The 27,266-nt window shown below is 36.5% G+C and overlaps 1 protein-coding gene across 4 annotated transcripts in view; it reads right to left on the bottom strand.

The window, feature by feature from the left end:
- The window catches only part of LOC145690674 (SET domain-containing protein 9-like), a 78,323-nt gene that overhangs the window by 9,396 nt on the left and 41,661 nt on the right, over positions 1 to 27,266 (bottom strand). The window contains exon 7 of one of the 4 annotated variants that reach the window (XR_014132255.1): positions 5,677 to 6,027. The exons of the other annotated variants lie outside the window; for them this stretch is intronic. The gene's annotated coding sequence lies outside the window, so the exon portion shown is untranslated. The remainder of the gene's footprint in view (positions 1 to 5,676; positions 6,028 to 27,266) is intronic. 4 annotated transcript variants of the gene reach the window in all.

The raw sequence follows: 27,266 nt of genomic DNA, 5'->3' as shown, positions 1-27,266 counted from the left end.
TAATGGTTCTAGTCTAAGTTTGAAAATAAAACATATAAATAAATAAATTAATTAATTAATAAAACAAAATGCATGTCATGTGTGTGGCTCCATCTTTTGATTTTTTGAAACCAGGAGCAAATGCTTCGCCTTTAGGAGCAAGTGTTTCCGTAGGAAGCAGTGATTTATCTACACCCCCCTAAAATTTTCGGAACTAGGGGTGCAATATTAAAAAGATTCATTCTCGCTCTGCCTAAAGCCCTCCAGGACTTCGTAGAAATTATTTTAAATGATTCTACCTGTAGGCAGAACGGGAATTCCCGTTCTGCCTAATCTTTGGAGATAGGGAATTCTATGCGAGGAAGAAATTTTTAGGGAAATGCAGCACCGAAAAGCTTGTCTCCTAGCGTGTTTGTATGCAGATAGGAACTCATGTATAAAATAGCTGTAGTAAGGAGCGCAGGAACAAAATCCAAGAGGCCAAATGCAAGGAAATTCTGACGAGGACAAAATCCAAAGGACAAAATCACAGGAATATGTATCAATGCACACCCTATATGATTATTTTTTCCCTTCAATTGTCACATATTCTAAAATGTTACCTGTATTTTTTCAACTGAAATAACTTTTTCTTTCTTTTAAAATGCTGAAAACTCGTAACATGCGTAAAAATGTTAAATAAAAGGACAGACTAGTTTTAATTACTTTTACATATACCAATATGAAAAGTTCTGGGTATTCCTATTTATTATACCTTTAATATATTTGAAATACGTTTAGCATATTACAGTAAGATCATTCACTTTAATTACAAAAAGTAACTATGATGCTACTTGATTTTTAAAAAGTCGTTTTTGTGTGGCAGTCTTTTATTTTCAGTAATGTATATTTATTTATTTTAATTCTGAAATACTTTTTTTTTTTTTTTTAAGCAAAGATCAAATTGTGAAATACACTCTGTTTCAAAAAGAATATACGTATTTCAAATGCATATATTTATTAAACTTTAAGACATACGAATATGAAATTTACACACATTTTTACGAACCTCTCAAGTCCAAGTTACAGTTCAAAGTTCAAATTTCAGATGTTCAATATGTCCTCCATCAGCGACACGAACAATATCACATCGATACTCAAATTCCTCCCATACTCGGGCAAGCATGTTCTGCGTCACTGATGTTATGGCAGTACGGATACGGTTCTTCAACTCTTCCAGGTTCTGTGGGAGTGGTGGTACATAAACGTCTTTAACGAAACCCCACAGGAAGAAGTCACAGGGTTCAAATCCGGTGACCGTGGAGGCCAGCTAAAACATGCTAAGTCGCCAGATCCTTGACGACCAATCCAACGGTTCGGTAGAGTTTCATTCAGATATTCACGCACTTGGCGACTCCAGTGAGGGGGTGCCCCGTCTTGTTGGAAAATGAAGTTGTCTTCGTGCAGCCTCGGAAACAACCAATTTTGTAGCATAGCGAGATCCTGCTGACTGTTAACTGTGTTTCCATTAAAGAAGAATGGGCCATAAACAGATGATCGGGATATCGCACAAAACACATTGACTTTGGGCGAATCTCGTACATGTTCAATGATTGCATGTGGGTTCTGTAGGCCCCAAATTCGAACATTTTGTTAGTTTACCTGACCACTAACACGAAAAGTCGCTTCATCATTGAACACGATGCGTTGTGCAAAAGTGTTATCATTGTCAATAGCATCCAGAATCTCGTTGCAAAATGCCACGTTTGCGTTTGTCATCAGGACGCAGAGCTTGTAACAGCTGTAACTTGTACGGCTTCATAACCAACCGACGTCTCAAAACACGCCAAATTGTTGTTGTCGGCACTTGTAACTCCCGACTGGCACGACGAGTTGATTTTGAAGGACTACGTTGGAAAGCAGTTTGAATTCGTGCAACATTTTCTTCAGGAACACGACTCTCAGGACTCTTTCCTTTACATACACATCCTGTATCTACAAACTGTCGATACCATCTGCGAATGTTCCACGTATTCGGAGGATCAATTTGGTACCTCAACCTGAAACGTCTTTGCACTATTATCACGGAATTGCGCTTCGCAAACTCGAGAACACAAAATGATTTCTGCTGCGGAATAGCCATTTTAAACAAATGACGGTTACCAAGCAAAACAGAAGACATGAATATAAACTAGACTATGTATTCGTTTCTCCAATAGCCGAGCCGAGGCGCAGCGATCGATAGTTTGTACAAAATAATTCTTCGAAATACGTATATTCTTTTTGAAACAGGGTATATATACTTACTATAACAATCTTACGTATTTTGTTGGGTTTTCAACATTTAAAAAAAATGTTATTTCCGTAAAGTGAAGAATTTCAGATAACGCTTTAGATGCATAATAGTTGAAGAAAAAAATAATCATTATTTTATTAATCTGCGCCTATGATTCTGTCGCCTGAATTCAGTCCTGCATTCGTAATTATCACTTTGGTAATTCTAAAAGAGGCTGTAAGAAGAATAACTCATCATAAATTTTAGATGTTATTCTTCTTGTTCTTCTCGGAAAAATGACGAGGATATAGTTCTTTATCAGCAGTGTTAGTCACATCTACTTTGGTAAAGATGAATGTAATTTTTAAAAAAAAATACCTGCGGGCAAATGGAAAATTGATTGACTCAGTTGCAAGAAAGCCGTTTGACATTGTAACTGAAACAAACATAAATTAAATTCGGTATAATATCAAATTATTTCCCATCAAGATTCTATTCACTTTCTCAGTAGTTTATCTCTAACATGCTAAAGAGTCGCAATACGTAAAAGGTGCCACTGTTTACACATCCTCAAGACATGTTTGGCCATATATTAAGCAAACAATGCAAAAGGATGCTTAAGGCGACTCTTAAGAAAGAATGTTAGCGTTTTAAATCATAACTTCTTTTTCGGCATCACCTTATCAGCTGATTTGTGTTATATACATAATTCTATACTATATGCAAAAGTATCATATATACTTCTATTTTCATATTTATATTATCAATGTAAATAGAAGCAATACAAAATATCAATATCAATATCGAAATACTTGTATGTTTTTTGTAGTTTCAATCACATCAAAAGGTCAGATAATCGGGGATAAGGGCCGTCTTACGCATCCTTTTGCATTGTTTGCTTAACATATGGCCAAATATGTCTTGAGGCTGTGAACTGTGGCACCTTTTACGTACTGCGAGCAGTGACGGTTTTAGCGGGTAGGCCGGGTAAGCACGGGCCTACCCAAAAATTTTGAAAAATATATAAACACCAAAAGATACAATAAAGAGTAAATATATTTTCCACTTTTTATATTAATAGTAAATAATTATTTAATAAACAGCATCAACCACTACTGTAAATGTAATTTCCTATTGTTATAAGCATATGTATCCAAACGCGGAGGAGCGGGCTTACCCACAATTAAAATCCTAAAACCACCCCTGACTGCGACTTAGCATGTAGGAGGTGAACTACTGGAAAACTGAATAAAATTTTGTTAGGAAATGACTTGATACTAGACCGAAGTAAGTTTGTTTTATCTTGGTTTCAGCTACAATGTCAAACAGCTTTCTTGCAACTTAGTCAATCAATTTTCCATTTTTATGCAGGTACCTTTTTTTTAAAAAAAATAACATTTATTTTTACTGATATAGTTGTGAATAACATTGTTAATAATAGAACAGTATCTCGTCATTTTTCCGACAAGAATAACATCTAAAATTTATGATAAAACTTAAATAGTCATTCTTCTTAAAGAATCTGTTACAATTACTAAAGAAAAATTCTCTTGAAGAAATCCCTCCCTGGACAGAATTCCTCGTCTCAAAAGATTAGGCAGAACGGTAATTCCCGTTCTGCCTAAAGATAAGATCATTTAAAATATTTTCTACAAAGTGCTGGAGGGCCTTTAGGCAGAACAGGAACACACCATTAAAAATCTTGCTATTTTGTTTTTTAAAAGATTTTGAATTCTTGTTTTTAAGTGCCAATAGAATAAAACAACTTACTTTCGACAAGATAAATTTTCAAGCAAAGCACGCAACGCAAGATTGCATGAAAATCAACCTTTACATGGCTGTGGTCGTCACAACAACGTTTCATCAATCGATTGCTAATAATTTAATGTCGACGTCACACCAAGCATGAGAAAGTCGACGCTAATTGTCTCTGGCTGAGGAAGGAAATCCAATGCAATCATTCGTTGCATCAAAGAATTAAAAAAAAAAAATATGCAAGATTGCACCCCCAAGATTTTTAACACCTTCCCCCCCCCCCCCCTAAGTTCAAAATTCTAGATAAACTACTGGTAGGAAGCATGCGTTAGCTGAAGCTCGTTTCGTCTCACTTAACGATCTGTTGTAATGGAAAATTTTCACTTTCAATCAGAGCTTTGAATTTGTCTTTAAAAATTACCATGATCCCATGATTAGATTTATCTTTTCACAAGAAATAGTAAGTTGCCTGATTCCATACCTCGTTTTCGAGCGATGTAGCCATCCTCTACTTGCTGTAAATTCTTCGTCTCCATCTCTAATTTTTTTTCATGGAATTCAATAGCCTTTTCCTGTAACAGAGTTTTACTCATTCGACCCACTTGGTTTTGCACTGACTATACGATTATCCGGATTCTAACTTAACAATATCTTCACGTCTCATATAGCCTCGCCACTGAAAAGATGTTCCAAATTTCAATAACCACAGCAAACCAAACCGAATGCGACAGCGAGTAGCGATGCAACGGAAGCCGGTAGCTTTTTCTTTCTTTCTTTATTATTTTCTTTATTGACCACTCGGTAACCCGGAACTCGGTTATTCGTGGCTTTACTGTACGTAACATATCGTGAAATACGTAAAAATATGAAATATAATCCTTAAGTAAGTATTTTAACGGTTATGCAACTTCCAAATCTAAATGTATGGAAACAGAAAATCTATTTCATAAGAATATGGCATTTATGACTGAACTAAATTTGAAGTTAAACAGGGTGTAAATGAATTCAGGGATATAAATTTTGGAGGTAATTCCTCACACCAAAATAATAAATAAATAAATAAATAAATAAAAAAGTCTTTATAAACAGATGTCCGAAACTGCATAGTTTCAAAGTTATAGGGCGCCGAAATTTAAAAAAAAAATAAATTTCAAAGATCCACACCTGCACTACTATGGGATCTAACGTTGTCGGATCAAGACTTTACTAAGGAACTAGTGTGTGTTTTATCCAAATATTCATGTACCATCATCCTTCTGTAGTTGCGCAACAATCTTTAGATAGTTGGTTAGAGTGTTCTCAGAAAATTTGACGTATTCCCCAAGTATATCTGTAAAAACTGACGCGCAACTATCGGAGGATTCTGAAACATGAATATTTGAATGAAACACACACTAGTTACTAAGTAATGTCTTGATCCGACAACGATAGGTTCCATAGTAGTGAAGCTATGGACCTTTGAAGTTTTTGAAGTCTTTGAAGCTATGGACCATTTTTTCGCATTTTCGGGAGCCTGTAACTTCGAAACTATGCAGTTTCGGACATCTCTTTGCATAGACATTTTTTTCTTATTTTGGTGTTAGGAGTCACCTCCCAAATTTATACCCCTGAATTTATTTGCATCCTATATTATGGAACTAGATTTGAAAGAAAAAAAAATGTGCATGATTTTAAGTATCGAAACTTACCTTTCCTCGAACAACTCCATGAATGGTTACCAGTTATTTTGCACCGACTGAAATTGGGACGGCTTTAAAAGTCCCATCAGTTAGAAACGTTTCTGTACTTTGGAGCAGCTCTGTTACCTCATCAGGAATGAAGATCAAAATCTTTCCTAGGTATTATCTTCTACTGAAATCAGATTTCTGTAAAAAGGTTTCGGAGGACTGCCACACATTCCAAACGATGCATGTTGAGGATGTCTTAATAAGTCATTTGCATGTTCCAGATTTATGGGTGTTGGAGGCATAATTGTTCTTCGAGTTCTTAACTTGAAAGTTTCCACGCTTGGAAATGGTAAGTTAACTTCAACTGGATACCTACGTAAAAGTGTAAATTCATTTTGTAAGATTTTATAACACGCTAACATTTCAGTGGTAGCTTTGGTATACCAGACACAACATTTGCCATTAAAATTTGAAAGTGTACTTAACACCACTGTACGATACCTCTAGGGAAGACTGGCCTAAAATTACATACAATTCGTTAAACTTGTGTAATGTTAACCAGAAGTATGCGTTATTTTCTGTCAGTTCATATAGTTTTATAAATTTATAGAATTTTGTGGCGTTAGCGGCATCAATAGCCTTAAGCCCGTCACGTTTCAGGAATGACGTCTCTCGGCGAGCACAGAATCCGGGGAAGGAAAGGGAAAAAACGAATGAGGGGAAGGAAGCAGCGTGGGGCCTATATGAGAGGTACCATACCGGCATTTGCCTGGTGTGCGTGAGGAAAACCCAGGAAAAACTTTACTCGGGATGGCTGGCCTAAAAAAGCTGTACACCTTTTCGAACTAGTGGCCCTACTGGGAATCGAACCCGGCAACGCTCTTGTCTTCGCCGCGAGCGTTAGCGACTACGCCACAGGGACCACAAATTGGAATTTAAAAAACAATTAAAATTTGGCATTTCAGGGTCTGGATAGGGTTGTCTATGAAAATTACAATAAATAAATAAAATAACAGTTTAAAACTTTAACTGTGTTTTATGGGGAACTGAAAATCATTCCAACTTATTTCAATTTAAAGCATCCCAAGTAGTGTTGTAAAAAAAAACGTGTTTTTTTTCTGTGAATTTTTTTTCAATAAAAAACATCGTTCCTTTTCATGTTTGTTTTTTCAAATGTCTGTTTTTTTTTCTGGCAACTATTATTTGTTGCAAATTATTGAAATAGTCAATAGAACTTGAGTCGAAGCCCTCGTAACTTACAAATCGTTTGTTTCTTTGTACCTATACGAGCAAAATTGTGTGATTATTAATTTCGGACCCAGGTCATTTTTGTCGTTTTCCTACATTTTCAGTTAGTGACTCATTGCTCAAAAATCATTTATTCGATTGATATGGTTAAGGCCTTGCTTTTTAGAAAATGGATGTGGCTATTTTTTGGTGTAAGTTGCATTACAGTGTTGTCAACGGGTGGGAAATTATTGAGGGAAATGTAGGGGTGAAAATTTACAAAAAATCCCTAACCGAATTTCAAAATTTTTTGTATCTAGCACCACTGCTGCCATATGGGTTCAAGTCATCTAAAAAAATTCTTTGGTGTATTGACAAGGTACAGTGAAGTCCTGAAGTCGCTGGTTTCCATTCAACGAGGGAAAGAAAAAATTCTCTGTTATCATACATATGAAATTTTGACACTTTTTACGCCCCAGAAGCAAAAATCAACGTATGCTGGGGATACAACTTCTCTAATTACCCTAATGAAACTTTTTATGGTGCGTTCTGTAGGTCAAAGAGAAAGCTTTCAGGTAGTGGTACGTTTGTTTCACTGTAGCCAGCAAGAGGGAAATAATAGAGGGGAAAAGGGAAAATTTTCAAAATTTTTACCTAAAATCGAGAATTAATTGTTTTGGCTGGAAACACTGCCATCAGACAGACGAAAGCTATTTGAAAATAAACTTTGGTACCCCAAGAATATATCCTACAAGTATCATGACGATATCTAACAAAGTAAGCATGAAATTAAACAAATATCTTATTCTACCTTAGAAATTCACTTTTTTCTTTCTTTTTTTTCTTTTTTTTTTGCCATTTACAGAACTTGGTTTATTATAAACCTCAACTGTACTTCCCCTAATTATTCTAGTGAAACTTTTTATGGTCCACTGTGTAGGCTAAGTACGAGGCTTTTAGACACTGGTAGGTTTGTTTGAATGTAGTCAACAAAAGGGAAACAATAGAAACAAAAAAGGAAATTTTTCCAAAATTTCCCCCTAAAATCTGGAGTTAAAATTTTTTGTAGCCGAAACACTGCTGTCAGACCCACACAAACTTTCTTAAAATAAGCTTTGGTATCCCTCTAATATATCCTACAAGTATTGTGGCGATATCTAATAAAGTAAACATGTAAATAAAAATATATCATTCTACCTAAAGAAAGAAAAAAATCAGTTATCTTTCCTATTAGAGAACAAGGTCTACTGTAAACCTCAACTGTACTTCTCCTTATTATCCTATTGAAACTTTCTATAGTGCGTTGTGTAGGGCAAAGACGAGACTTTCAGATACTGGTGCGTTTGTTCCGATGTAGCTAACAAGAGGGAAATAATAGACAAAACAGATAATTTTCCCAAAATTTGCCCCTAAAATTTAGAATTAAAATTTTCTGTAGCTGGCAAGACTGCTACCAGACAGACGGAAACTATCTTAAATTAAACATTGGTACACCACTAATATATCCTACAAGTATCATGGCGATATTTAAGGAGCACAGCTTCTAATTACCATAAATATATTACGGTAAACAGAAAAGTAGGGAAAAACTAGAAAATATCTAGGGTTAGAACCTAAATACGAATTTTTCGTGCGCCCCCTAATTACCCCATTATAACGATCTGTACCCGCGTTTGTTCAGTAAGGACAAATGTTCGACTGGCGTAAGTTGACTTGCACTCGGACGTATAGTTACGGATTTATAAACAAAAAATTCGATTTTTTTGCCAAAATTTAGGGAAATTTTAATTTCCCTAATTGGCAACACTGCGCGTAGGCCCGTCCAATTAATGTCAACAATTAGGTATCCATCCGAGGTATCTGTCTGGCAAGTCTTAAGGAAGTCTCTCTATAGCGAAGGAAGCTGGGAAAAAAGAAGTAAAGTAAATTCGAAATTCGAAAATTCTCGAATTTTTGACTGGGGTGAAATCTAAGAAGGAAACTCGACACCCAGAACAAAAAGAAATTAATATGATAAACTATGGTCCAATCATATTTGCCAAAAATAATACCCCGATATCTTAATTAGTGTCCACACAAGAGCGGATTAAAAAAGTGACACACCCGTGTATGCCACTTTGGCCACCTGGGTCCGAAAGGGTTACGAGTGTACAATTGATTATTATTATTTTTTTTTTTTTTTTTACTACTAACCCGTGTTGTTGTAGTAGTTACAGTCTTGACAAATAATAATATCGTTGTTGTAAATAATAACTTTATAAGGAAAATTTTTCATCCTTTTCACATCTTAGTTCCAACAGTTAGTGAGAAATGCAGGGTGTTTCAAAATGAATATCGGGATTTTAAGTCTTCGTAGTACTTATCACATTTTACGTACAATTACAAACAATACACCAAGTGAAAAAGCATATCAAACAGTCTTTGCTACAAATGTTCGATGTGAGATTCATTCGTCACACGGCACACATCTAGTCGATAGGCGAGAAAGGCCCTTAAACATTCCGCCATATGGCACAAAACATTCAATTTAGGGGAGTCTCGTTTCAACTGTACCATCTTCTGAGGATTTGCTGACCGCCAGATGCGAACATTATGAATGTTCACATTAGCTCTTAGATGAAATGTCGATTTATCACTGAAGACGACACGATCCAGAAAATCTTCATTGTTATGCTGCGATATTTCACTTGCGAAATTGGCACGTAAACCGTAGTCTGTAAGCTTTAGACCAGTAGCAACTGCAAACGATAAGGATAGTTGCAAGCGTCTCCTTAATATTCTCCACACAGACGGCTGCACTGTAACTACAAGAAAGGACAACTCTTAAAAGTCATGATTTTAAGTATGCTACTCCAGCATGAACGACGAAGGGAAGGGTAAATGCAGTCGCACTCAGAAAGGCTTAAATACTTATAAAAATACAATCTCGTTGTGTCTGTTTTTTTCTTTAAATATTAACCTGTTATGTTAGTGAAAGATAAAGCAAACACCTGCAGAGGAAAGATGATAATCCTTTTTACAGAATTCAATATCGAGCTTCAATCTCAATGTATCAGTTTGCAATTCCAGTGCAACTAAACTTAGCTCTTTTATCTTTATTTCTTGATTTTTCTTCTACATCTGTTAACTTTTTTTTTTTTTTTTTTTTTTGTTTTTTGTTTTTATATTCAATGATAAGGAACTAGTTTGTGACAAAAACATAACTAGTTGTCATATCAAAACTGTGATAACTGACTAAGTGGAACAGATATTCGCTACTAATCGACAATTGAATTCTTGCATATGACAATAATCAAACAATTTGTGCTCGGATTTATTTGACCATTTGCTTTAGCATTGTCCATATGACCTTAAACTAATGCGACCTAAACATAATTTATGAACGTAGTATTCACATAGGTCAGCTTGGTAAATGTAACTACCATCATCATGAAGTCTGTTTCCAACAAGAAGTATTTAATTTAAATAATATACTTATGACAGATTTTGCCGGACCCTTCAAACTTTCCGCTCTATGCAAATGCACGTGTTGCACTTTGCACATATGGTAGAGCCGGCTCTGCATATCATATATATATCTAGCCGACAAATTATTTATATATGATATTTAGAAAAATACTAATACGCAAATTAGTTAGTTTTTACCTTTAGACAAGTTATTTGAATTTTATACTCTTCGTGACATTATTTTCGTACTTATTAAAGGCCTGCTTTCACGAAAAAACAAAATTTCATTTCTACTTTTATTTTTAATTGATATTGATGAATACTGCTGAAATTCGAATTGTTAGTAGGTATGCTATTCATATAAATTGTAAAATATTTGTAGCGTATCAATTTCTAGCGTTTAATTTATGTTGCATTTTACGGTGATTACACGTACATAAAAATATTTCATAGGTGCCTTCCATTTCAATTCAGGCAGAGCATGTACCATCACCATCTCAGATATTGTTGAAACTTTTTTTTATAGCAACTAGACATGTTTTTAAGAGACCCATATTAATTTGTTTTGTCGAAAAAAATTTTTCCGCCAAGTAATGGCCCATCAAAGACGGGGAGTACAATTTATGAATTGTAGAAGACATGGAAAATGGTCAACTTCGGAGCCTCACCATTCGGCTATGGAGACAGGTAAAGTTATAATTCTTGTTGTGGTATGTACATAGGGATATAAATAAACTATATTTTATTATAGTTTAGTTTGCGCATGCGTATCTTTTTGTAGATAAATTAACAAATGAACGTCAATTTATCTGAAAAGTCGAAGTTTGCGAATTTTTTTCGAGCACTTTCGGTTCGAATTTTAAAATTCTGTTTTCACGGTTGGTAAGACCTAGTTACCCGCTTTCCGAAAAAAAAATTTGTATCGCTTCTGTGTGCAACCGGTTTGTCGCAAAAAATTCGAGAAATTGTAAAATTTTCAAAAATCGCCATTTTTGGGCGCCATTTTCTCGAAAACACCATCTTTTAAAATTCTGAAATTTTGTCAGATGGTTCAACTTTACATGAATAATAAACACACCAAATACCATTCTCGACCAATGCTTCATGAATTAACTGCAGCCTTTTAAAGTTAGCGAAGTTTCGTTAACTTTGATGTCACAGTTAGCAACACTGGGAACAATAAAAGTGCAGTGATTTGATGATGTTTGTGGTTCACATTCATTAAATGAAGAATAAAAGGTTTTTCTTGACTGTTTTTTCATTATTTTGATCAAGAAGGCTCTGAAATAGTAAAATGAGCCCCCCCCCCCTATGCCTCCGTTTTCTTAAACCGAAATAATTTGAGGTGGAAATTACGATTACGAAACACACAAATTTTAAGTTTACTTGAAATGGCCATCCAATAAATTCTGATGATCTACAGAAAACCTGAACTATTAACCTCAGTGATGATTTGGAATGCTCCAGACAAAGTCTCAATTAAGTGCGATGTCATTACAGTGATCGAAAAAGGACAAAAAGTTCAAAAAATCGAAATGTTTCCTTACGCGTTCCAAAGAAATTTACTAACTTTTTAAACAGAACAATCCCAACATTAGAATGGGTCACTCGGAATTTTACAGTATTCGACTAAAGTGGGTCAGTCCGCAACCTGCGAGGGAAGTGGGTATGTGTGTGTGTGTATTGTGCAAATTTTAAGTTAGCTGCTACTACGTTGCTACAAATCAAAGGTGCAGCCTGTATTGAAGCTGTCATGAGTGACCTATTTCTTTTAGTAGTATGATCCGTAGAAAATGACAACTGTCTTCTTCAAGAATGTGGTGAATGTCCTGGAGTGGAAGGAATAAGTGTGGAGTCTTTAATTATTGATCCTGATGAAAATGAAAGTGTTACGTATGCCATATGGGAAAACAATAATCTCGTTAAAAAACTTTGCCACTTTCTGTTTTCGTATCGTACATTGCTGGTTTAACTGTAAGAATTGTAATTCATGACTACATCAAGAAAATCCAAAAAGAATTAATTGCTACCGAAAAGCACCATATAAAATTTCAAGATACAAATTCTATTTTACTTCATGTGGACTTCGCTGAAAACTGGACTGTTATTCTGCAAAGTGAAATTCAGAGTTATCACCGGAATATGAAACAACTGACGGTTTTGTTGTAATAAACGACGATAAAACACACGATTCGGCTCATGTACTCATAGCCATAGACAAGATTCTAAAAATACTCGAAGAAAAGCGAAAATATATTTTATAGAAAAAGGTTTGAATACGAGAAAATAAGTGTCTACAATTTCCCAAACCGTGTCAGTCATTTCTGATGGTGCTGCATCCCACTTTAAAAATCGCTTTCAGATGTTCGAGATGCAGACATGTCCGATAAAGCAGTGGTTTTGCAGTGAAACCGGCCATGCAAGGGTCTCTGCGACTGTATTGAGGGGGGGGGAGGTGTAAAGAATGTGGCAACGCGGCATAACCTTAGGCAAATACAGATACACAGTATTAAAACCGCAGAAGAAAAAAATGAAATGAAATCTTGAAGTTTTACGTCCCATGCTTATGCCGGTTAGGCTAAAGGAGACGGTGGTTATGAGAAATGAATGAAATGGTGGAATACAGAAAGTGGGAGGAAACGGGAAAACCCCGAGAAAACCCACGAGCACGGTGTTTGTCTACCACAAAGCCCACACGGCGCGATATGGGATCGAACCACGGACCCCAAGCACCGGAGGTGAACGCTCTACCACTGAGCAACCGCGGCCCCTAAATTTGGTGAGGTTTGTAGCCTCCTGAAACTATATAGAAAATTCCCAAAGTGAATATTTTCCATTTTTAGCAGCTTTAAAGAGACAAGAAAGCCTGGGTAATTTAAATAGACTTTTTGAATGTATGAAATATCATACTTTAGGTACCGTGATTGAAATCAGAATAAAAACTAGGAAGTTTGGTATGTTTGTAGGTTTATGAGGTGCGAGGCCGTAGGATGAGGAAATTTTGTATATCGCGACAAATTCCCACCTACTTAAAACTAGACTAATTACATAAACATTCAACTGTGCCAACTGCCAAGTTCATAAAGAAATTGAAAATCACAGCCCCTGGTTGTATGCAGTGTGGATCCTACGCAGTTTGGATCGTATGTAGTTTGGACCGTACAGTTTAGATCCTATGTAGTTTTGACCCTACGCAGTTTCGGTCGTACGGAGTCCATGAATATAACCCTAATTGACAGCTGCATAGGTTAAATAAATTAAAGAGATAATAAAAAATATTTTTTTGAGTGCGTGATTAAAATTTAAATTATTTCAGGGCAACGGCGTAGGACCAAAACTGCGTAGGATCCAAACTGTATAGAATCGAAACTGCGTAGGATCCAAACAGGTTTTGAGCTGAATTTTTTGTTCCTACGCAGTTTGGATCCTACGCCGCATTCCCCATTTATAACCACGAACACATACTACATACTACTATCTACCATACAGTCACGAGTACGAGCGAATTTCCATAATCGTATCCGGTTGTGTGTACAGCAACAGGATAATCAGTTCGAACACCTACTGCCCTGATGGCTGTCAACTGTTCAAACTTTTTGTTTCTACTGTGATGAGTAGCAACTGACAGTTTTGTTATGTTGTAAATATGGCTTATGCAGTTAATTTATGAATGAACACAATAATTGACAGCATAACTTTAAATGGTATCCGAGGAATAATTTCAAGAAATGAACTTCATAAAATTAATAGAGGGGCTAGGGGAAGGCAGGGTGAGGCGAGATGTGGATAAATTTTGTAAAAGTACAGTGAATGGGGGCTGGCTATCGACACAACAGCGTAAAAGGCAGTCACTTCATTCGCTTATGTTGTGGGTCCAGGTAAATTGCAACGTTGCATTTTTATTTAGCCTTGGGCTCATAAAGAATGTATACTTGTAACGGACCATTTGGTACATGGTCGTTACAGTTTTATTTTGTTCATCATGTAAATCCAGTTTGTCAACTCCTGCATTAGCTGCTTATCTGAAAGTTTGAAATAGTTTGTTTATTTAATCTATTTTATCATTTTGTCAAAGATTATTTATATCTAGATGTGCAATTCGCTATTTAATATCCAGATTTAGAACGATGAACTATGTAATAAAAAAACAATTTTGTAATTAAACATATTTCAAAATTATGTAACAAAATAATTATAAATTTTAGCATTGTAATCCTTTGGAAATCCAATCTAAACTTTTATTATTTTAATGAAAACCGAACAATTAATGAAAACTTTATGTAAAGAAGAAGAAGAAGAAAGTTGTAAATACAGAATTTACTGACATGGAGTTTATATATGTCATGCAGTCAGTGTCAAACTACGTTTGTAGCTTTAAACGTGAGAAATTCTTTTTAAAATTATAAAATATAACTACAAGGATTACAGTAGTTATTTCGTGTTCCATAGAGAGAGAGAGAATCTGTTTTCGATCACAATAGTGAATAGTATTAATATGTTTGTTTATGAACCTGATACGTATAAAAATACCATGTACAAGTAAGTAGTTGAGATCCCTGACCAGATCTCCTAACATCTAATAATGTCCCATTCCTCTTTCATGCTATAGATGGAATTTAGTTACCTCTCATGTCGTTGGTGATAGTCAGCGTATATCCACAGTTGGGCGTTGTTAAATATTAGTTACTTCTGTTTCCTTAGGATGACCTGTGTAAACGAGTACCATATATTTTGTTGGCTGCTGACTACGTATAGTTATCAGGTGTGTGAAATAAGTCACGGTGAATGTATAAAATGGAGGCAATGCTGCAATATGTTGATGCTGGTGCTGAAGAGCCCGCGTATGTGTAGTTATAGCGTATTGTTCTCTTCATAGTATTCACGTCTGTGGCCCGTGGTTAAGAAGCCTGATCGACGATAGGTGGCATATAATACGGTATCTTCTATTTACTCGTCCTTATATTGAAATTACCTTCTCCATCTTGTGCTGATCATCTAATGGCTAAAATTCCAATTAGACATATGTGTCTTGCATACTACATAGTTCACAGTACTTCTACAGAACGACGGACCACAACCAGGGGACTTGGCAGCGTATTTAGTGATATCCAGGCCAAAATAAAAATATTAATCTACTTGGAACCGTCTCGTGTTGGCTTGATGATGTCCAGAGATGTGACCCAGCAAAGTGAAGGGGCGGCTACACAGTCCAAATGGCTCCTGTAACCCTAATAATAACAGAGTTACCCTATGTCAGGGGCTACTGAAACAACAACAAATTCATCCATATATATATATATATATATATATATATATATATATATATATATATATATATATATGTATATATATAAAGCACTTGTTCAGAATAATTTCCAACTTGTGGAGAAGACTCGAACCAGGATTGTAAACTTGACACAACCTCAGGAAAGTAAAATGAATACGAGATTTGTAACATGGAATATAAAAAGTCTTTATAGGGCAGGTGCGCCAATATGGGATGGACTTAGTAGGAGTTCCGGAAGTTATATGGAAAGGACAGGGAGCAGTGAAATCCGGATATTTTACGTTCTTGTACGGGAAAGGAAATAAAAATCATCAACTAGGAACAGGATTTTTCGTTCACAATCGAATATCAGCAAAAATCTGTTAATGATATATTTCTTTATTAGTCTATTAGTCTTAAGGACCGGTGGTGTGATATTGTTGCAAATGTACATGCCCCAACAGAAGATAAGGGGAACGACATAAAAGACACAGCTTTTACGAAGAAGTAGAACGGGTATTTTACCAACTTCCGCGATATGGAAACATATGGAAATTTTATTACAGGATTTCAACGCAAAGATAGGACGAGAGGATATTTTCAAACCGATTACAGGGAATGAAAGTCTGCATAAGGAGAGCAATGAAAATGGTGTTACACTCATGAACTTTGCAACATCCAAAAAACCTTATTGAGAAGAGTACAAAATTCCCACATCGCGACATTTCTATTTCTACTTGTATACTTTTTTCTCATATGTGGTTATTTGGTTTGTAATTTTTATTTTTTGAGGTTCCATTTCAACTAAGAAATACAGAAAGTTGGTAAGATTGGTCTACATTTATGGAAACGAATTTGTGTCCCCTACGCTAGGGCGTAAAGTCGTATTTCCATCAGCAGTTGTGCTCCATATGACGACCCTGACTATAAACTCTAGCCCGACACCAAAGTTTCCATTGGAGTAGGCTTCTGTTCAGAGAAATCTGATGAAGTTTGGACCACTCCTTGCAAACTCTCCACAAGCCAGTCAATGTGCGTGAGCGACGTAAGGAAATCGCTCGCTTCAAACACCCGAAAGCATAAACGTCCATTGGTGCAGCGTCAGGAGACTTGACAGAGATCTCTGAATATGGGATAGCACGGATTCCAGTTTCACGTGCTTTGCGGGCCATGTATGCCACAGTTGTTCGAGCTGTATGGCTGACTGCTTTGTATTGATGAATGAAGATTTTCGACACCTCAGCACCATACAACGACGGAATATGCTGCCGGTATAATGGCTCCAGAACGTGTTGTTGTTAGTATACTGCGTTAATTTTCACATTTCGTGCAACTGTATGCAAGGGAAGTTTCCCTTTATGGCAAAAACCTGCAACCACCATGAAGCCACGGGGTCATTCTATATCAATTCAACAGTGATTTAACCTCACCATCCCAGATTTTAATGAAATTTGGTACACAGATGCCCTCCAGATAGACTACGAAAAATACCAAACCAATATACATCAACCGGTGTTGAAGATACGGCTATGTAAAGTTTGGAAAAAATGCCCAAATTGCATGTTCAATATATTTTGAAATTGGAATTGCAACTCTTCTAATTGAACTAGTGAGCTGGTTGACGTGTCATTTTACAGCATTTTTCATGCCCTTTCCTGTGGTATACAACATCACATAGGCTAATACAAATTTTTATTTTCAAAATCAAAATTAAAATTTTACTTCAAAATTTTTCAAGAAGTACATACTTTAAAATTTTGAAATTAATTCCATGAATAGATAGTATTGTTGTAAAGCACCTGGCAAATTTGGGATGATCATGAGTTCATTGTTTACAAAATCAAAACTAATACTTATTTTTCAAGAATACTCTGTACGTAGGGTAATAGCACAAGAATACTAAGTTTTACACTTCTGTGAAAATAAAAATGAACACTAATCTGAAGAAAGAGTAAAGATGATTTCATAGTAAAACTTTTTCAGTAAGTAATAGGATATGTTTATCACTTGAAATTTGAGAAAGCCACATTTGTTTGGCATACATCACTTTCAAGGAGAACATAACTTCTTCCATCGGGAGTTACAGGATTCACTTTTGCAGAACGTCCACTACAGACATCCACAGAACATCAGCGTTTCTTGGATATGAGAATGATGGAGATGGCATGTGAATGAAGAAAAGTTATTTTTACTTCTCAAGTTCTTCATTTTTCTGTAAAACATACCCGAGCCACCAATTTCCTTCATAGACAGCGGTGACAGCCTGATATGTCTTCTAATTGAAGTTTATTTGAAGATTGTGACACTTCCTTTTTCCAACCCTGCAAACAGTGCCGTAACAATGGGCGGTGCAACGCACCGGGGCCCCCAAGCCTAGGAGCCATTAATTAGTCAGTAGACTACTGAATACATATATTTCATTATTCATTTCTTATGTGCGAGAGAAAATCATTATCAATTTTAAGATTTCCAGCAATTTTAGTAATATTTATTCTGATTTTGGGGTCCCCAAGCCAAGAGGTCTCGCTGAACCTGTTCATTATTCAGTACTAATAACTTATATTATTATTCATTGCTTATGTGTGGGGAAAAAATCATTGTCCATGTTAAAATTGCCAGCAATTTTAGTAACTTTTTTTTGTTTGTTTGTTTGTTTGTTTTGGGGCCCCCAAGCCTATAGAGACATTTCTTATGTGTGAAAAATAATCGTTGTGGTGAAATTCTGGATTACTAGCAATTTTGTAACATTCTTTTCTGTTTTTGGGGCCCCCAAGCCCAGTGGTCCCTGCTAACCCGTTTATTACTGAATACTTATATTCTGTTATTTATTTATTGTATTGCAACTTTGATATTAAGTTTTTTTTTTCTTGTTTTGGGATTACTATTTGAGATTACTTTGGAAGAAAGTATTTCTGTACATACATACATATATATGCGTGTGTGTGTGTACTATTGTGTCTGCTACTTTTACTATTATATTGAAAAATACGTTTTCTTGTGGGGGGGTGGGGAGCGAAGAGTTCTGTTACGGCACTGCCTGCAAACCATCTGAAAAATGTTTCACCAATAATGTTGATGTAGTTTTGGGAATGAATGCATCATATTGCTGTGTTCCTTTGATAGTCAGTGCTTAATCGAAGCGACTTTCCAGGGACATTTCAGTTTCAGTATATTCCTCTTGGGTTGAGTAAACAAACTAACTAATGTAACGTTTGGTAATGTTTTCTACTGCCCATTCAAAAAGTTGTCTTGGGGATTTCAATTTGATTGTCATAGGGTCTTTGCAAACTAGCACAAGCTGCTAGTCTCTTTACTGAACCGCCTACTCTATCGCAAGACCCTTTCCTATGTGCTATAGCCGAGAAGTACCACCCTCCTTTCATTTTAAAAGCTACCTCATGAAAGCAGAGGTTCAAAGTTTTTCTTATGTTTGTATTGCGCGGTAGACCTGTCGGAAAATTAAAAAACCTTGTTTGGAAGTTTCTGAAATTTGGATGTCAGAAATGATATGTCTTTTTTGAAAGGTGTAGACAGCAACTGTATTGTGCTCCAGGCAATCGGAAACAACTACATATTTAACATCTTCAACTTCTTTTTCCTGTTTGAAATATAAAACAAAAGGATGGATTGTGACCTGTTAGCTTGTCCAGTGGTAGCTCTATGCTTCATCTTGTAGCGCTGTGCTATAATTTTTAGAAAAATCACAGATGACAGCAAATTCTGATTCTTTGAGATTTTCTTTTGTGTAGTTAAGGAAGGCTCCCTGTTGCTTGGCAATGAACTCATGACTACCCGCTAAAACTGCTACAATTCGTTTGGTTTGTTTACGCTTAACGTCCTTATGTAACAGCGAGGTTATGAAGGATTGGACATATTACTTGAAGTGGCATCTGAACTACTACTCGGTTTTCACCTGTAAGAAATTTTGTGGGTCATCGGGCTCCTTAACTAATTGGCAAGAATTAGATTTAACGAACACAGATGATTCGACATATGTGAGAACGTCACTATGAAATTCAATTGGCATTTTTGCATTTTTTTTACATCAATTGTTTTTTTCTATAAAAAAAACACCTTGTTTAAACCAGCCAACCATGCTGTTGTACCAGTGCTTTATGTATACTTTTTAGAAACCACGTTTATTTACAGTAACATTTTCAATTGTGAAACTTGTATTAATATTATTTTAAAGTTCAAAAGTATCAGCACTTTAACTTGCTTTAAGTTAGTTTTTAAAGTATGAGGTAATAAGTATAGCCAGCAGATTACAAGTCGGTAGGATATGTTTTAGACCCATTACTGTACTCTTCATGTTAGTGTTTAAATTTATTCCCATAAGTTATAAAAAATAAATGCATTCGTATATTTTTCTGATAGGAACAGGGTATTAATGAAAATTATAGTGTTAGTTTTAAATTTATTTAACAATGAACCCATTATCATCCCAAATTCATATTTTGCCACAACAAATTCATATTGTGCTTTCCAACAATACTATCTATTCATGGAATTAATTTCAAAATTTTAAAATATGTACTTTTTGAAAAATTTTGATTTTGATTTTGAAAATAAAAATTTGTATTAGCCTATATGATGTATACCACAGGAAAAGGCATGAAAAATGCCGTAAAATGACATCTCGACCAGCTCGCTAGCTCAATTAGGAGAGCTGCAATTCCAATTTCAAAATACATTGAACATGCTATTTTGGGCATTTTTTTCCAAACTTTACATAGCCCTATCTTCAATACCGGTCGATATATAAAGTTGAAATTTGGTATTTTTCTTAGTCTATATGAATAGTACCCCTGTGCAAAATTTCATGACAATTCAAGATGCTAAGGTAAATTCTGTTTTTAAATTGTGTTGATTTGACCTGGAAAAATTCGCTCCACGGGGAAAACTTTCGCGGCACGTGCGGACCCAATTGGCATGGTCCTTGGCATCCTTTGGATGATAGTAAATGGCTCGAACCCGCTTTAGTTTGACAAATAGATCCAGGCCTCGTCTAACGTGACCACATATTTCCATTTGGCACCCGCTAAATACCGTTCATAGAACCGTTTGCAATGGACCCTGCGTGCCCGGATATGTTTGGCTGTGAGGGTGTGAACATGTGGCTTATGCTTCATTTGCAAGCGTAAATCCTGGCTGATTATCCTCTGTACAGTTGATTTGGATCTTCTAACACTCCTGGGAATCTCTTTGTGGCGGCGGATTCTCCTGGGTCACCAACTTCTGCACTTGTCGAACCACATCCATTGTACGTTTGGAACGGAGGTGTTGTTTTCGTGCCACTGTGCGCACACCCGCTTCATCTGGCTGTGCATTTTTATTGCGTTTGAGTACATTCGCAATACCCTTCTTGGAAATATGAAATCCTTGGACGAACATAGTTTCACAACTGCACTGTAGATGTATCCGATGTCGGAAAGAGCGGTGATGTATCCCTCCCAGAATGGGGTCACTTTTGGAGGTATTTTACACTCTGAGCACTTCACTTCCTGCTACCGAATTCTCCACACAACTGGTTTCTGATAACTCTGCTGTGCTTTGTGCGATTCTAGCGCCCCTGACGGACGTTCCACTCCGTTTCCATAAATGTGGATCGACCTTCTGTATTGTTCCGTCGTCGTTATAGCGGCTGATTCACATCATAGTGGAGCAGATAACCTCACCACTTCCCTTAATAAATTCTAAATCAAAATAAAAAAATATGAAATAATTTCTCGTTTACACATTAGTTTAGTTCTATCCCTGTTAAACAGAATCAAGGATCAAATTCAAAACCACACGCACTAAACAACAATTCACTGACTCTGAAGCCCTATCTGTTTCAGAACAGTGTCAAATATTTACAGTAACAGGCCAGGGCATATCTCAAACCATCATCATATTCCAGAAACAAAACTTCCTGAATTCTCACCATAAATTTCACAACCCTAAAAAGATCCACTGTTTCCAGTATTGGACACTTGACTGGAAACATCTCCATTTCCTTTAACTACTACCTACAACTAGGGTTGCCAGATTTCTCAGAGAGAAATAAAGAAGATTTTACGATTTTTAGGAAGAAAGAATGCAAGATATGTGATATTAAGAATTTACAAAGCAACCAACTCATGTGTAGTTCCATATAGTACATAGAATAATTTAATTGGAAATGTGGGCAGTTTCATTAAAAATAACTGAGACGCATAAAACAAAGGGTTTGTATCCTCGCATAACTAAAATAACTGAAACGCATAAACAATACAGGGAACAATAAAGGTTCCCACCGGAAATAAAGTCTTGTGGGAACTCAAGTGGTTTGGATCCTCGTTAAGGTGTAGATTCCCATCTCATATAACCTCGGTACTGAAGGGGACGCTAAATTCTAATCCAACCAACTAAGTATATTATTACACACATCTTTGTTGCCTTTTAATTGTATTTAAGGAATACTTGGCATCTATTCTTAACAGTCCCACATCCTTGTTATACATTCAAAAAATATTTGCAGGACATATCGAAATTCACTAGGGATGGCCACAAAGTTCCGGTTCCGGCGGAACCGGTTCTCGGAGGTCCGGTTTTCAGAACCGGTTCGGGAACCGGTTCCGGACCTGGATCCGAAAACCCGGTTCCAGAACCGAATCTTAGGAACCGGTTCCAGACCTCCGAAAGCCCCCAAAGACCCGTAAAGGAGGCACAAATTTCACCTTCAAAACACAGCAAAGAGGACCATGCGCTTGTGCCCCCCTCCAAAAATTTTGGTCCACCAGTGTTTTTTTTTTTTTTTTTTGTTTTTATTTTGGTCCACCAGTGGGTGTTTAGCCAAATGAGTTGGCCAGTTTGCCTGTTTAACCATTGAGTTTGTCAGTTACCCAGTTTATTTAGCCAAATGAGACAAGCGGCCGCCGCCTGGGCGCCTGCCTGTCGCTTCCATCATTTCATCTAGCACACTGTTCACAGCCTTCCAGCAGCTCGGGTTTAGCGTAGGGATCGTCACAAAGTTTCGGTTCCAGACCTGGATCCGAAAACCCGGTTCCAGAACTGGATCTTGAGAACCAGTTCCAGACCTGGATCCGAAGAACTGGTTCCAGACCTGGATCCGAAGAACCGGTTCCAGACCTGGATCCGAAGAACCGGTTCCAGACCTGGATCCAAAAAACCGGTTCCAGACCTAGATCCGAAAAACCGGTTCCGGAACCGGATCCATTCAGACCCGAAAACCGGTTCCAACAGGAACCGGTTCTGGCCATCCCTAAAATTCACAACCACTTGAGAGTTCGGCTTTTATTTGTTCACAATAGCTTCACAGTAACTAGGATGCTAAAACCAAATTATTGTTGAACATAAGGTTGAGCTATTGGTCAGATAGAAGATAAAAACGTAGCCGGTTGCATTTCTTCTCCGAATAATAAGTTACGTCGTTGAGTTGCGTAGGAATGAGTTCGTCTAGTTAATGTCTCACTTTTTATTTAATAAAAATGGAAGAAATTCATTTACAGGGAAAATAAAAACGTATAACCTAAAAGGTGCTAGAAAGATATAAACTTATGGGGAAAACGTAACATCTGGTATCCAGGGTTTGCCCAAGTGGGTCCAGCCCGAAAAAACCCGGCGGGTTTTTTCGGGTTGGACCCACCTGAAAAAACCCACTTTAAAACCCACCTGGGTTTTTGACCTTTTCGTTAGTATATTATTGGTACAACTAAGGGGATCACATTGAAATTGATTTTTATCAGATCTTGGACTTTCCTTGGGTGAATTTAGCGATGAGCAAATGCAAGACCATGCACACACAGTCTTGGTCTTGGTCTTGCTTGCAAGAGTCTTGCAAGTCTTGCTTTTAACAAATCTTATGCTTTTCAAAGGCAAATTATACTCTGGATATAAGAGATAATAAATTCTATAATGTGCCAATAGTAACGGAAATACAACGTTTGTTTCTAAATATAATATAGTTTACCTTCTAGTAAGTATGATGACAGTGTACAACATAGGCGACGACCTTTACTTTTTTTCAATGGATGCCCACGCTTCATTAATTATAAGACAAATCACAATGTTTCGAATATTTTTATATTTTTTAACAGATGAAACACTCCACTGGTTCCCAAACTGGGGAGGGTACCCCTGAGACGCATAAAAGAGAATCAAGACGGAACAGATTAGTGAAATACCATGAATTGCAAAATTATTTTTTTACTCTAAAGGAGTCAGATATTTTCTTTCCAACCACGATTAGCTAATCTTTGTATTGAACAAATTTCTAATTGTTTTATTGAGTCTAATATGTACTCTATGGGACAGACATATGGACATTACGCAAAAGTGAGAAAAAATGGAGGCTTTTGAAACATGTACATGAAGAAAAAAGGAGAGAATTAACTGGCTTGAAGGGAAAACGAATGAGAAGGTATTAGAAATAGTAAAAGTAGGAGAGAAAAGGACTTTAGTTGTAATTAAGAGGTGGAAAAGGAACTGGTTGGGACATTTGCTGAGGAGGAACTGTATTATGGGAGACGTGCTAGAATGTATGGTGGAAGGAAAAAGAGGGAGAGGTGGAGACTGTATTTGGAGGAAGATAGTAAAACAGAAAATTGCTATCGTCAAGTCGAAGAGACTAGTTTAATGCCACCATACATCGAAGCTTTTCAGTGCAAGCAAGTAACCTGCCAATAATGAGAGAATAGCTATGATGATGATATTTTTTAGAAATATTGGCCAAAAAAAGAGAGAGAGAAAATTAAAATAATAATGATTATTAATCAAACGTCTTAATATTTTAGAATAATTTGAGTGAGACCTGAAAACGACTCAACTGTCTGTCTTTTGTGTAAACTCAATTTATATCAATACTTTTGACCTATATTAGAAATACAAAATAACGGCATCAAACTCCAAGTTATTTGAAGTAATTGTACAAAATCACTCTCACTTGTGAATATGGGTTATTTATTGTTGTATAATGTTATATCGCTGAATCCTCGATGTGGCGTATACCTATGGAGGCTAAACGTTATACTGATAAACCATTATTCAACGTATAAGCATCCGACCATGAAATCAAACTTGTGGATGTTATTTCGATATTAAGCACAATTCGATATGAGCACACATTAAAAATTTCCTACGTATGCTTAAGCCTCGGAGCCAAGGCCATACTCATGTAGTCGGCACCTGTGTTGTACGGAATTACTGATGTTCAATACTACATTTCTCTATAGTTTTGGAAGAGGAACACCACGAACGTGTTTTGAAATGAAACAATATATCTAAAGCCTGTGACAAACATCTTGGCATTTCAGCTAAATGAACAAAACGCAAGCTTTGACTCGACGTTGCCGAGTGCTAAGAGGTGTAGCTATGGCTAAGCAGACGAACTACAGCGCGATCAGGTGGCAGAGGATAGACGTGGATGTGTACGAAATAAACGTGGCAATACCGCTGGCCTCTCATTTGTTAGCAGCATTTAAAGGGAACTTGGAGCGCCGCCTTCAAATGCCAAGATGTTTGTCATGCCGTTTAGTTTAAAGTCCCACGATTTTGCACCGAGGCTAAGGGAGACGGTGATTATGAGAAATGAATAAAATGGTGGAATGAAGAAAGTAGGATGAAACGGGAGAACTCGAGAAAACCCACGTGCACGGTGTTTGTCCACCAAAAAGCTGACATGGCGCAATATAGGATCGAACAAGGGAACCCGTACACAAGAGGCAAACGCTCTACCACTGACCCGCTGCGGCCATAACATTTTTTAGTTTACTTTTTGCTTATCCGCTTCTTATGGACACAACTATTCTTCGTATGATTTCCCAAAATCCAATCATGGGCTGCCGTAAATGAATCAAATGATGACCAAAGTAAATCAGACACTGAAGTTCTTATACGTTGTAACAATTCATATTATGCTCCCGGTCATCTTCTAAACGCAGGAATGCATCGTAATTGAGCACCAATGATATATTTCTTTGTGTGCAACAAGCTTTGATTAGAATGACACCTGTGTAGTTTGATAACGAGTAATAACTACAGAAAACGGAAACAACCAATTCAGAAAAAAACATACCGGACCTATATACTACAGGGGCAGCTCTACTCACATGGATCTCACATGGATAGCATTGCTACTGGGAACACAATCACTCTAGCAAAATTTTTACTGAAGCCAAAAAATTCAAGTAATGATTTTTTACCTTCCGTTTTACATCTATCTAAAAAAGTAAGTAGTATCAGTACTTGTGCAAGACTCTTGCGTAAGAGTCTTAGTCTTGCAGGGATGGTCTTGGTCTTGGTCTTGCATCGGGATTCCTGGTCTTGGTCTTGCATCGGGATTCCTGGTCTTGGTCTTGCATGCAAGACTCTTGCAAAAACTGCAAGACCAAGACTTTTGCGCTCATCACTAGGCGAATTAGATGCTTTCATGTTAAAGTATACAAAAACATTCAACGTTAGACCTATATAAAGTTCTGAATGCACTGAACGGATAAAAAAGCTTACTTTAGCTTGAGATAATTATAGAACAAATTAATGTATGGATTGTGTTTATAGCCTACTTGAAGTAAAATATGCAATTTTATATTTTAGAAAATACTTTCCGTGAATAGTGTGCTTGCCAACTCGGCGACACCGGGGGAGATTATCCCCCATACATTTGACAAGTTTAAGGCCATAGGTGCCTGTACCAGCAGTAAATATGCAAATACATTTGTATTATTTCATACATTTGATGGTAACGCAAGTATTCTTACGTAAAATTTTGTTTTCCAACAACAGTAGTGTAGTTCCGTCATTACTTGCTACTTTTCAAATAAGCATTCTGTAGAATCAACACCAGCAATAGCGTAAAAAAATTCTTGTCAGATTTATGAAGCTTAATGCTCGGAGTTCCAAAGACAATGTAGCCCTACTATTTCAAGTGCTGAATTCAAACTTCCGTACTAGTGGAAGTGTCGATGTACAGTAAAGAAAGCTACATTTTCGGGGAAAACACGTCGTGAAAGAAGTGCTCGGGAAATTCCCGCAACTGAATGCACAAAGCATCGGAACTGAATACTTCAACAATAAAACTATTTATTTTAAGCTGGAAGATATTTAATTTCATTTAAGGCAGTTTGAAACACTTACTTTATAAAATGTGAATTATCTCTGTGTTAATTGTTTTAAATTCATTTTCAGGAAAGAACCATCTTGCTAGTACTAGGGAAATTCCCGTAATTGAACGCGCAAAGTATCGAAAGTGAACTTCAAAAACAAAACCATTTATTTTATGCTGTAAAATATTTGCCATGAATGATATCTTTGTTTTGATATATTTGACTAGCAGCGTTCACCCCGCTTCGCTGCGGTCACCCCGGAACGCAATAAACTTTGTTACTTAGATAATTTTTACTTTTTCGCTTTCAAATTGCAGTAAATGTTAACATTATAGCGCCTGTCATTTATGTTAACCCGCCGAGTCACATGGTCATGCGGGTTGCATATAAATACGTTTATTTTTACCTATGATGAACTAATAACAAAGGATTTGTACGTATGGACACTTGAATGGTCAATTATCTCAAGACACTGGTAATTAAAAATTAAAGTGATATGATAAAAACCATCTAGGGTCCAAATCCTAATAACCCCCCAAAAATGAAAGAAATTGGTTCAGCCGTATTAGCGTGATGAGTTCACAAAG

Source organism: Thermobia domestica, chromosome 7 (assembly GCF_964235325.1).
Source record: "Thermobia domestica chromosome 7, izTheDome1.hap1.1, whole genome shotgun sequence".
NCBI lineage: Eukaryota > Metazoa > Arthropoda > Insecta > Zygentoma > Lepismatidae > Thermobia > Thermobia domestica.
The sequence above is the reverse complement of the archived record's forward strand: the minus strand, read 5'-3'. Positions and strand labels throughout refer to the sequence as shown.